Raw genomic sequence first — 12,946 nt, 5'->3', positions numbered from 1 at the left:
GCTTAGGGACAAGCAAGCTTTAAGTTTGGTGTTGTGATGCCAGGGCATTTTCACCAGTTTCACTGACATTTTCTTTACTGTTTTTAGGGTAGTTTCATGTATTTTCTTAGAGAATAAGCTCTTTTTGGGTAGATATTCACTTACATCTTGATTCAAGAATACATTGTGCACTTTACATGATTTTATGAGGATTTTGCATGAATTTAATGACAAATTGGATGTTGCATTTCCCATGACTTGCATTAGAACTTTGATGCACTTTATTGCTTGATTTCAGGACAAAAGAAGCAAGGAAGAACCACGTTAGCAGCCACGATAATCTAACTAACGTGACTTCTAACGTGGAATGGGAGCTAACTTGCAAAGTTAATCAGAAAAGTAATCGCCAATAACGCCCTCGAAGCCATCATAGCCCACGTTAAGAGTAACGTTAACTTAGTTAACGTGAACTCTAACGTGGAAGAAGACAATAAGGCCAACGTTAGTGACACTCCCCTTTGTCACTAACGTTGGACCAAGCTCATAATTGGCCACGTTAGTTGCCATGTTAACTTAGTTAACGTGGCTTCTAACGTTAAGAAGCAAAAGGGAAGCCAACGTTAGTGACATTCACCTTTGTCACTAACGTTGGCCAAGCTTTCATAAGCCACGTTAACTCCCACGTTAACTTGGTTAACGTGGAAGCTAACCTGGAGAGAGCAATTGGTCGCCAACGTTAGTGACACTTACCTTTGTCACTAATGTTAGGGTGAACCACCAAGAGCCACCATGAGCAACGTTAACTCCCACGTTAACTTAGTTAACGTGGAAGCTAACGTGGATAAAGAGATGATGAGCCAACGTTAGTGACACTCACCTTTGTCACTAACGTTGGAGATGGCTAGCATGACTACGTTAGAAGCCATGTTAACTTAGTTAACGTAGACTCTAACGTGAGAAAGAGGGGCACATTGGAACGTTAGTGACAAAGGTAAGTGTCACTAACGTTCTCGAAGGATTGGCAAGCTTACGTTAAGAGCCACGTTAACTAAGTTAACGTGGACTCTAATGTAGGGAAGGGGGAGGTTTATCAACGTTATTGGGAAAGGTAAGTCCCAATAACATGTGCGAAGGACCAAGAGGCAACGTTAGTGGTAACATTTGCGCCACTAACGTTGAGGTTAACGTGGCTCATACTTGGGTGAGAAACGTTAGTGAAAAAGGTGATTGTCACTAACGTTCTCGAACCCACACTTTCACTTAACGTTAACACCACTAACGTCCTGAGCTAAAAGTCCTGAGCCAATGAGATCAATGAATGCATTGATTGAGGAAGAGATGAAAATGAACTTGATCCGGAGAATGCAACATCTCCTGAGCCCAATGAACTCCCCATTTCTGATCTTACCCATTCTCTTTAATTCCTGCCATTTACTTTTATGAGCAATTACCCCATTCCCATTTAAGATTCTACAATTTACTTTCCGCCATTTACATTCAGCTCTTTAATTCCAACATTTACTGTTTCTGGTATTTACTTTCCCGCCATTTAATTTTCTGCAATTCTCAACTCAAATTCTGGTTCACTCAACTAGAACATTCTTCTAATTAAAGTTGCTTGATCAATCAATCTCTGTAGGATTCGACCTCACTCTATTGTGAGTTTTTACTTGACGACGAATTCGGTACACTTGCCGAAGGAAATTTGTTGCGAGACAAGTTTTCCGCGTATCAGTACCTGCCACGCTTTATCCGGTACTATATGGCCAGGGTCCACGTCCGAGGCACTCTACCCTTTCCTTATCTGATTACACAGCTAGGCCGTCGAGCTGACGTGCCTTGGGAGGATCCTAATGAGAAGCCACCTACTGCAGAATGCAAGAAGATTATCCCTCACAGCAGGAACTTTCTGGCTTTGGGCTACAGACCTCTATTCCTCACTGCTACTGCTGAGACAGCCACACCATCTGTCGGCCCCTCTTCCTCCACAGCTACCCCAGCCACCCCTGCTACCACCACTGCACGTCCACCTGCCTCAGAGCCAGTTTATCACATAGTGCACCACCTGTTTCGGCGGCTCGACCAGATGGAGTGTCGCAACAAGCGACGTTATGAGCACCTGAAGCTGATGATCCGATCTGGCGGCGACATTCCCTCAGAGCCTGACACACCATCTGAGGTGGAGGCGGATGATCACGAGGCAGAGACCCATCCATAGAGCGAGGCTGTACAGGCAGGCACAGAGCAGGCTGCATCACATCAGGAGGCTCCGCCTCAGATTCAGGTTGTAGACCCAAAGATCCCTATCCAGTCAGTACCTCCTCTGCAGCAGGCAGATCCTCAAACCACCACCACAGAGGCTCCAGCTACCCACCCTTCCAGTGATGACACCCCTTCACACCCTGCTTGAGTGAGCATCAGGGACGATGCTTCATTTTAAGTGTGGGGAGGTCGCTATCTCTGGCGTATTTTTTGGTGAACCACTACAGACTCTTTCATTTTATTTCGCTATTTTTCTGTATTTTTCTCTTTATTTTTATTTTTATTTTCTTAGTACTTATACATTGCTATTTCATGTATTTCTACTCTATTTTTGCATTTTGCATTTTTAGTTCATATTTTAACCATTTAGTCTAGTTGCAATTCCAACTTATTAGTTATAGAAATTGTGGATTGATTAGTATAGTTTACCTTTTTTTTTAGCATAAGATAACTTAGTTTAATTTGAAAATATAAAAAAAAGGAAGTAAACTAGAGACTTGAACATAATAGAAATAACCCACACCTTGTATATATAGCATTCCATGTTAGCTAGTTAACAACATTTCATCAAGGAGAAACACAAACTTTAAAGCCATTCAAAATAAATTTTACATTGAGAATAATGGGAACTTTTAATTTTACTTGCATGACATACATAACTGATATATGATTTTTGAGTTAAAGAACACACAGCCTGTAAGTTTTGAGATTAATTGTATGGTTACATTCAAACCATAATTTTTATTCCTTTGTGTTCCGCCCTTCTTATTTATTCTGATGTTCTTTGCTTTGTTTTAATCTATATGTCCAATTATAGAATAGAAATACATACCAAGAGAGTGATTGAGGCCATTGTTTGATTTTAGCTCACTTATCTCAAATTAGCCTACCTTTTATATCACCCTTGTCAGCCCCCTTGAACCTTTAAACCCCCTCTTATTCTATAAACCACAATACTAGCCTTAAGCAGAAAAACAAAATAAAAATGCCAAGTTGAATCCTTGGTTAGCTTAAGATAGAAAGTGTGTAATTGTTTAAGTGTGGGAAACCTATTGGGAACATGGATGATAAAAACAAAAGGTAGAAAAGTTGAAAAGAATAAAATTATTCAAATAAAAATTTTGGGAAGCATGCTCATGTAAAATCAAATAATTGAATTACCATGTGCAATAAAAAAAATAAAAAAATAAAAAAATATTATTTTTCAGTATTTGAATAAAGGGGATACAAAAGAAATCCCCAAATGCAAAATAAATGCACATGGGACAAAAGTTAAAGTATGAGCATGTAACATCAAAAGTGGGAAAAAGTGGGAAAATAGGTAAAGAAGTTTTGCTTTACAAAGTATGTATGTTAGGTGAGATTTTAGACTAATCAAGGATTCACTTAATTAGCTCACTTAGCCTTATACATATACTTTTACCTTTACCTTGGCCCCATTACAACCTTGATTAAAGACCTCATGACTTTTGTATGCCTATATTCTATAATTGTTGATTGGTTAGATGAAGAACAAAGTTATAAAAAGGAAGGATAAAAAGAAGAATAGAGTGATTAACCCAATAAACACTGAGTGACTAGAGAGTAAACACAAAATCCAGTGAGGGTTCAATAGTTCATTAACATATATCTCTGCTTGAATTATTAATTGTCTTGCAAGTTTATAAAATGTTTTTCTCTCCCATCTTAACTGTAAAAGTGCTTGATCATTATCTAAGGTTTGGCTATATATATATGACTCCATGAGAATGTGAATTAATTCAACTACATGTAAGCTTTATATACAAGTGAATAACAATTAAGAATTGCATGATGCATGTAGGTAGTTGCCTTTAGAGTAGATTGCATTGCATGAGATTCCACCACTTTAACCTTAACTTACTCTTTATCTTGGACTTAGCATGAGGACATGCTATTGTTTAAGTGTGGGGAGGTTGATAAACCCATATTTTATGATATATTTTGTGCTTAATCCGAGTGATTTATTCAATCCTTCACCCACTTATTCATATTAATTGCGTGATTTTACTTTTCCTTCCTTATTATGTGATGTATGTGAAAAACATGTTTCCTATGCTTAAAAATAATTATTTTGATTACCCTTTATTTCCATTCGTTGCCGTGATTCGTGTGTTGAGTAGTTTCAGATCTTCTAAGGCAGGAATGACTTAAAGGATGGAAAGAAAACATACAAAATTGGAAGGAAAGCATAAAACGGAGTTTTTGAAGAAACTGGCAGCCACGCGATCACATGGGCGACTGATGAAGCACAGAAGTTGGTGAATTAAAAATTATTAAAATAGTTACGTTGCAAGTATAATTCTTAACTCACCAAAAATCTGCCTATCAATTTAGAAATATGTCACAGAGAGTTTAAATTAAAAATTACTGGGAGTTTAAGTCCCAGGTCGTCTCCGAACGAGTTGCAGAAAAGTGTGTTATTTTATTAATTAGATGTTCCAAGAAGTTGAGTTAAGTAGAGGGAAAATTAAATTGAGAAAATTTAAATAATATGAATAAAAGCCTTGACTGGGAGTTGATTAGTTGGAATCTCTATTATTGATGGGATGATTTCAAGATTAATTTATAATTAATGGTTGTTCTGTTTAGTTATCCTTTACTAGCTAAAGGAAAGTCAAACAAGTTGGAATGATTGATCTGTTCACGAGTTGCAACCCACTTAGTTCAAAGGGATTGGTGTTAGTGATTAGATAACAATCCAACAGTTAACCCAATTACAAATTTTCTTTCAATCCTTCCAACTCAAGAGTTATTTTCAATCAACTCCCCATCAAGTGAGGGAACTACTCACTCGTTATAAATAATAAATCCATAACATATGAAAGAGAATTAAAAGAAGACATGATTATTGGAATGGAAAATAAATTAAAATGAAAGAAATAATCCTTGTATTAAATAATCATGAAAGTATTCAAATGACAAAATTGAACAAAGCGAAGAACATGGAAGAATAAAACCAAGTTAAGAGAACGAACTAGAATGACGAAGTCTTGATGAGGAAATAACTCTTCTCAATGTTTCAATGCTAAGATCAATTGAAAATTAAAATTCTAAAAACCTAGAGAGAAAAACCTAGAAGAGGAAAAACTAGATCTAAAACTGTAAAACTGTGTAGAATGAATGTTGTCTTTTGTTTCTGCATATTCTCTGGCTCTAGTCTGCTGTTCCGGGCCGAAAAATGGGTCGAAATAAGGTCCAAAATCGCCCCCAGCGAATTTTGCAGATTATGCAGATCGCACATGTCACGCGATCACGTCATCCATGCAGACGCATCATTCGCGCTTTTCCTTGCCACGCGTTCGCGTCGTCTACGCTACCGCGTCGCCTGAGCTTTTCCAATCCGCGCGGCCGCATGAGCCATGCGGCCGCGTCACTTCTCGCTGGTTACCTCCTCAAATTCTTGTGTTCCTTCCATTTTTGCTAGCTTCTTTTCCAATCTCCAACTCATTCATGCCTTATAAAGTCTGAAACATTCAACACATAGATCACGGCATCGAATAGAATAAAGGAAAATTAAAAATACATAATTAAAGTCTTTAGGAAGCAGTTTTCAAACATGTTATAAATTCAGGAAGGAATTATAATTTCATGCTAATTTAATGAATAAGTGGGTAAGGATCATCATAAAACCACACAATTAAACATAATATAAACCATAAAATAGTAGTTTATGAACCTCCCCACACTTAAACATTAGCATGTCCTCATGCTTAATTGAAGGAGATAAGGAAAATAGTATGAACATGTAGAAACTCATGAAATGCAATGCAAGCCTATATATATATATAAATAAATGCAACTATATGATTCTTGCCCACTTGATCAAAAGTAAATAAGCTCTTCAAAACAATTACAAATCAAATTCCACTAATTATATCATTGTACAATAAAATAGATAAAAGTGCAAGAAGATAGCTCATGAAAGCAGGGAACATGAAAATTCAAGTATTGAACCCTCACTGATAATGTATGTACGCTCTAATCTCTAGCGTATAGGGTAAACACTCTATCCTTCTCTAATCATGCTTTCTGACTTTTGTTCTTCTCCTAACCAATCAACAACAGTTAATATACCAATGCAAACATCATGAGGTCTTTTCGAAGATGTAATGGGGCTAAGGTACAGGTAGGGGCATACATTTGGTCAAGTGAGCTAATAAATTGAATCTTTAATTAACCCAAGCTTCAACCCAACCTATATATTTTTAATGTAATCTTAAAGTTCATACCTAGCTACCCAGAATTCCCTTTTTTCTATTCATACTCATGTATCAAATTTATATTTGATTCTATCATATGTGCATTGATCTTTGAATTCTGAATTTAACATTGGGGTAATTTTGTCCCCTTATTTATTTATATATATTATTTATTTATTTATTTATTTATTTTATTTTTTTTTGACATTAAAATAAATATAGCTTATCAATGCACATAGATTTTTAATTCTTATAGTTTCACATGAGTAGGTATCCAAATTCCCATTAAATTCTCATGACACATTCCCTTAACAACTTTTGTTCCCACAATTTCCCATACTTAACTAGCACACACAATTCTATCTTAAGCTAACCAAAGATTCAATTTGGGATATATAATTGTTTTTCAGCTTAAGGTTAGTAATGTGGTAAAATATAGAACAAATGGGATTTAAAGGCTCAAAGTGGTTAACAAAGGTAATTGAAAAGGGTAGGCTTAATTTGGATGAGTGAGTTTAAACAAATAATGGCCTCAATCATGTGCAAGCATGCAAATATAATAAATATTGGACATATAAGATAAAATAAAAATATAGATTACAATCATAGAGAAGTAAACACACAAGAATAAAATAATTATGGTTAAATAATGTAACTATACATAAAGGCTCAAATCCTCACAGGTTGTGTGTTCTTTAGCTCAAAAATCATGTTCCAAATACAACTCAAGCAAATTTATCATAAAAATTTTGAAAAATTAGTGAAATTTTGTTCCAAAGATAGAGTCTTAAAAGAAACTTATTGTCTTTTCAATCAAGTAGAACATGCATGCAACTATCCTAACCTATGCAATTTATTCTATTCTATAAAAGAAAGAAAATCTAACTAAAATATCCTAATTGTTGGTGCTAGGGAAAAGAAATTACCTCCGAAAGTCAGGTACTGACCGACCTCCCCACACTTAAGGCTTTGCACCGTCCTCGGTGCCGTCTGTCAGGAACAGGGGTGGGCTGGTGGCAGTATCTCCACAGTCGGGACCATGATGGCTCCCTGTGCTGGTAAAAGAACTGGAGTCCGTGGTATCCGAGTCCCTGAAGTGTCCCTTGAGTAGCTCCTTGAGGTGTTTGAATCGGCGCTCATTACGGCGCTCTCTCATCTTTGCTTTCTATTCTTGCCGATCCAACCTTGTGATTATCTGCTAGAGCAATTCATCAGTTGTAGGTACTTGTGGTGTTGAAGAAGGATTATCTTCAATTGGAGTAGTAGGAAGACTTGTAGTGGCTACTGGAAGTCTGAGGTATTTCCTGTAAGGGACATACTGATCATCCCGTGGAAGCACAGCTTTGGTGTCTCTAGCTCTGTAGGAGACTCCGACTGCTGAGACAAGATCTGAGACCAAGGCGGGGAAAGGTAAGTTGTCTGCAATTTGTACGTGTTCCATAGCATTCCGGATATGTCTTAAGAGATTCAGAGGTTGGTCTGTAAGGATGCACCAAAGTAGAACAGCCATGTCCGCGGTGAAGGAGGACTCATGAGTGCTCGAAAAGACGTAATGGGACATGATCTGTGTCCATATGTGAGCCTCCAAGGTAAGTGCTGAAGCCAAGATTCTCTTAGGGCGGGTACGGTGGTATCCGTAGATCCAACGGCTGCCAGGTAATGCGATAACTACGAGAACGGAGTCCCAGTCAAATTGGTACCTCTGGCGCTTAAGTGCGGCTTCTTGGAAGGCATCCATTCCTTCTGGAATAGGGGGAAGACTCAGAGCTTGCTGAATGGCCTCTTCTGTGATGGGGACTTGCTTCTGCCGGACATAAACAGACGGTAGGGATGGCATGTAGAAGTTAGAGTAGAACTCAACTACCCAAGAAAGATTGACCTGCCTTGGCTGTCTCCGTAGGAAACCTCATTGTCTTCATTCAATTTGCGGCTCAATAAAAGGTAGCAATATTGGACGGGAGGATAAGAAGGTATTCATTGTTATAGTTTCTTTCTGCCAGGATAGGGAACATCTGCTCACAGTAGCGATTGGGAAATCGCACAGTGTCCTTTGCTGAAAAGGCTTTCTCCTTTTCATCAACCTTTATTATCCTCTTAACTCTTTTTGTTGAGGGCTTGACTGCGGTTGAAGAAGGCTCTACTACTAATGCTCTTTTAGTTCCTCTTCTTGCTAGTGGTTTGGAAGTAGCTTTATCTTTTCCTTTCTTGGTGGCCATCTTGAAAGAAGGGAAGAGAAGGTAAATTAAATTCAAAGAGATATACAGCAAGGAAGGAAACGAAAAAGAGGGTGATGGATGCACGTTAAGATATACTGACATTATCACATGCTTGCGAGTACATGTGAAAAGCCAACAATGGAAAATAGCTAGTGCATATAAAGACAAGTGACTGCAAGGTGTTTATTGGCATGCCGGCAAAGGGCATGAGTAGCATAGACCAAGCAATACTTTGTAACAAACCATCACGTTTGTAACAAACCAAGCAATAGTAAAGGAAAGTTGTGAAAAGCAAGCATTGAATAGTATAACAACATAGAGAAGTACATAATGCCATATAAGCTTTTTCACAAACACATAGCATGCATGGTGAATAATGTATAGAAAATAAGAAGGTGAGCATGCAAGCAATCCCTTAAATAGAATAAAAATTATTGTCAAACAATTTGCAACAATCCACAAGCATAAAATGAGGGATAATGACTCAAAAAATTTCTAACACCATGTAAAAAGGAAAAGAAAAAGAAAGAAAATATGAATAATGAAAAGAAAAAGAAAAGAAAAGAAAATACATATAAAATAATAAGAATGATAGAAAAAGAAAGAGGGAAGAAGAAAATAAAACCTTGTTAATGTAGGTGAGAAAGATAGAGAGTGAAAGGTGAGATAGAAGGGGGAAGGAAGAAATAAGGAGGGAAAAGAAAAACTAGGATTTGGAGGAGAGAAAGATAAGATAATTTGGCAATTTAGGTTGAGCTGTGCGGCGCAGGCGACGCGGCCGCGTGGGGCACGCGTTCGCGTGAATGCGCTTCAAGTAAGGTGACGCGATCGCGTCGGTCACACGATCGCGTGACCCATATTATGCTTCTGGCGCGAGTGCAGCCTCGCGCCAGCACAACTCTCTGTTCAAATTAATTTACTTGCCAAAATTGGGGTGGCGCGATCGCGTGGGTCACGCGATCGCGGGAGTGTGCATCAGAAAACGGATGACGCGGCCGCGTCGGTGACACGGTCGCGTGATAAGGATTGTGCTTCCAGCATCACTCTCGCACAATATTTCATTGTACACCCTTTTACGTCGAAAACTCAGGGCACGCGGTCGCGTGGGAGGCCATGATTCCCATGCGACGCAAACGCGTTAGTGACGCGGTCGCGTGGGTTGATTTGTGCTATTGGCACGCCTCCAGCCATGCTCCAGCGTGACTTTCTGTTCATCTTTATTTTTCTTTACTCTTCTTACGACGCGGATGCGTCATTGATGCAATCGTGTCACGTAGCGGAAATTTTTTTTTTATGGAAATAAAAACATGTAAACGTAGATGCACAAAAGTACTAAGAAAGAGAAGAGTTATTGAATAGGAAAAGCTAAAAATAAAGAAAAGAACGGTGATACCATGGTGGGTTGTCTCCCACCTAGCACTTTACTTTAACGTCCGTAAGTTGGACGCTCCACTAGCTCAATCTTCTGCTATGTGGGGATCTTCCAAGAGGATGATCTCAAGCTCCTTGTTTCTCTGCACCTTCTCGCCATGGTATAGCTTCAGGCGTTGTCCATTAACCTTAATAAGTTCAGAGCTTGAGGGATGGCTTAGGTGATAAACTCCGTACGGTTCGGCCTTCTCTACTCTGTATGGACCTTCCCATCTTGATCTCAACTTACTTGGCATAAGCCTTAGTCGAGATTTGTAAAGGAGGACTAAATCCCTAGGTTGGAACTCTTTCTTCTTGATGTTTTGATCATGTACAACCTTCATCTTTTCCTTGTATATTCTGGAGTTTTCATAAGCTTCTAGGCGAAGGCTCTCCAGTTCCTGCAGTTGCAACTTCCTTTCAGCTCCGGCTTTCTCAATTCCCATGTTGCACTCCTTAACTGCCCAAAAAGCTCTATGTTCTACTTCAACTGGGAGATGACAAGCTTTTCCATAAATCAAGCGGAAAGGACTCATCCCAATGGGTGTCTTGTATGCTGTTCTATATGCCCAGAGTGCATCTTGTAGCCTGGTGCTCCAGTCTTTTCTATGAGGCTTTACTATCTTTTGCAAGATACGCTTAATTTCTCTGTTTGACACCTCGGCTTGCCCATTAGTTTGGGGAAGGTAAGCTGTTGCAACTTTATGAATTATCCCATGCTTCTTCATTAATCTTGTTAGTCTCCTGTTACAAAAATGGGTGCCTTGATCGCTCACGATTGCTCGTGGTGATCCGAAGTGACATATAATATGGTTTCTCACAAAGGAAACAACAGTGTTAGCACCATCAGTGCGGGTAGGAATTGCTTCCACCCATTTGGAAACATAATCCATAGCTAACAATAAATAAAAATATCCATTAGAATTTGGAAATGGACCCAGGAAGTCAATGCCCCAAACATAAAAAATTTCACAGAAAAGCATAATTTGTTGAGGCATCTCATCCCTCCTGGATATATTACCAAATTTCTGGCATGGGAGACAAGATTTACAGAACTCAGCAGCGTCTCTAAAAAGAGTAGGCCACCAGAATCCACAGTCTAAATCAAATTCTTGTAACAGCAGTATCCAACGTATAAGTCTTGGTTTGGACTCCTTTTTAGCTAATAGATACTTTAAAGCTGCATGGTCCGAATACACTACTACTCTAGTACCAAGTAAATAAGCTCAGAATTTATCCAGAGCAAAAACAATAGCAAGAAGCTCTTTCTCAGTAGTAGTATAATTGGACTGGGCAGTGTCTAAAGTCTTAGACGCATAAGCAATAATGAAAGGATCCTTACCTTCACGCTGAGCCAGCGCTGCTCCTACTGCATGGTTCGAAGCATCGCACATGATTTCAAACGGCTGGCTCCAGTCTGGACCTCTCACAATTGGAGCTTGAGTTAGAGCAGTCTTCAGCTTATCGAACGCTTGGTTGCAATCCTCACTGAACTCGAACTCAATATCCTTCTGTAGTAATCTGGATAAGGGAAGTGCGACCTTACTAAAGTCCTTAATAAATCTCCTGTAAAAACCTGCATGGCCAAGGAATGAACGGACTTCCCTCACAGAAGAGGGGTAAGGTAAACTAGAAATAACAGTCACCTTTGCTGGGTCTACAGAAATGCCATTATTAGATACCATATGTCCTAATACAATTCCTTGTTTTACCATAAAGTGACATTTTTCGAAATTTAATACAAGGTTTGTATTAACACATCTATCTAATACTCTAGATAATCCATTTAAGCAAAGGCTAAAAGAATCACCATAAATGCTAAAATCGTCCATAAAAACTTCCATACAGTCCTCAATAAGATCAGAGAAAAGACTCATCATGCACCTTTGGAAAGTAGCTGGTGCACTGCACAAGCCAAAGGGCATTCTCTTGAAAGCATAAGTCCCAAAAGGACATGTAAAAGTAGTCTTTTCCTGATCCTCAGGAGCTATATGAATCTAGAAATAACCTGTGTAACCATCTAAAAAGCAATAATGTGATTTACTTGACAGGCGATCCAGCATTTGATCAATGAATGGAAGTGGGTAGTGATCCTTACGGGTAGCTTGGTTGAGACGCCTGTAATCAATGCAGACTCTCCAAGCATTCTGAACTCTAGTTGCTATGAGCTCTCCATGCTCATTCTTCACTGTAGTGACCCCAGACTTCTTGGGCACCACTTGTACTGGGCTTACCCATTCACTGTCTGAAATGGAATATATGATACTGGCTTCCAATAGTCTGGTCACTTCCTTCTTAACAACTTCCAAGATGGTGGGATTCAATCTTCTTTGGGGTTGACGGACAGGTCTTGCTCCCTCTTCTAAAAATATTCTGTGCTCACATACTTGAGGGTTGATGCCTACTATGTCTGCCAAGCTCCACCCAATTGCCTTATTATGCTTTCTCAGCATATCAAGTAACTGCTCTTCTTGTTGAGAAGTAAGTTCCCTTGCAATGATAACTGGAAACCTCTGCCCATCTTCGAGAAATGCATATTTTAGATGCGGGGGGAGGGGTTTCAATTCTAACTTCTGATCATGAGCAGGCTCTGGATTATCTGGGGCTTGTGAAAATGGCGAAGTGCTCTCATTGTCAGTTAAAAGGGTCCCCACACTTGGACCTTGTCCAGTGTGCCTCTCTTCTAACTCTTCCTTGTGAACTTCAGCTACACTTTCATCTATGACATCACACTGAAAGATAGAACGATCTTCTAGGGGGTTGTCAATGACTCCATTCAGATTGAAGATTACTATGTGGCCATCTATTTCAAAGGAGTATGTTCCTGAAAAAGCATCCAATTTGAATTTTGATGTCTTC

This window comes from Arachis hypogaea, chromosome 18 (assembly GCF_003086295.3).
Source record: "Arachis hypogaea cultivar Tifrunner chromosome 18, arahy.Tifrunner.gnm2.J5K5, whole genome shotgun sequence".
In the NCBI taxonomy this organism is placed as follows: domain Eukaryota; kingdom Viridiplantae; phylum Streptophyta; class Magnoliopsida; order Fabales; family Fabaceae; genus Arachis; species Arachis hypogaea.
The sequence above is the reverse complement of the archived record's forward strand: the minus strand, read 5'-3'. Positions refer to the sequence as shown.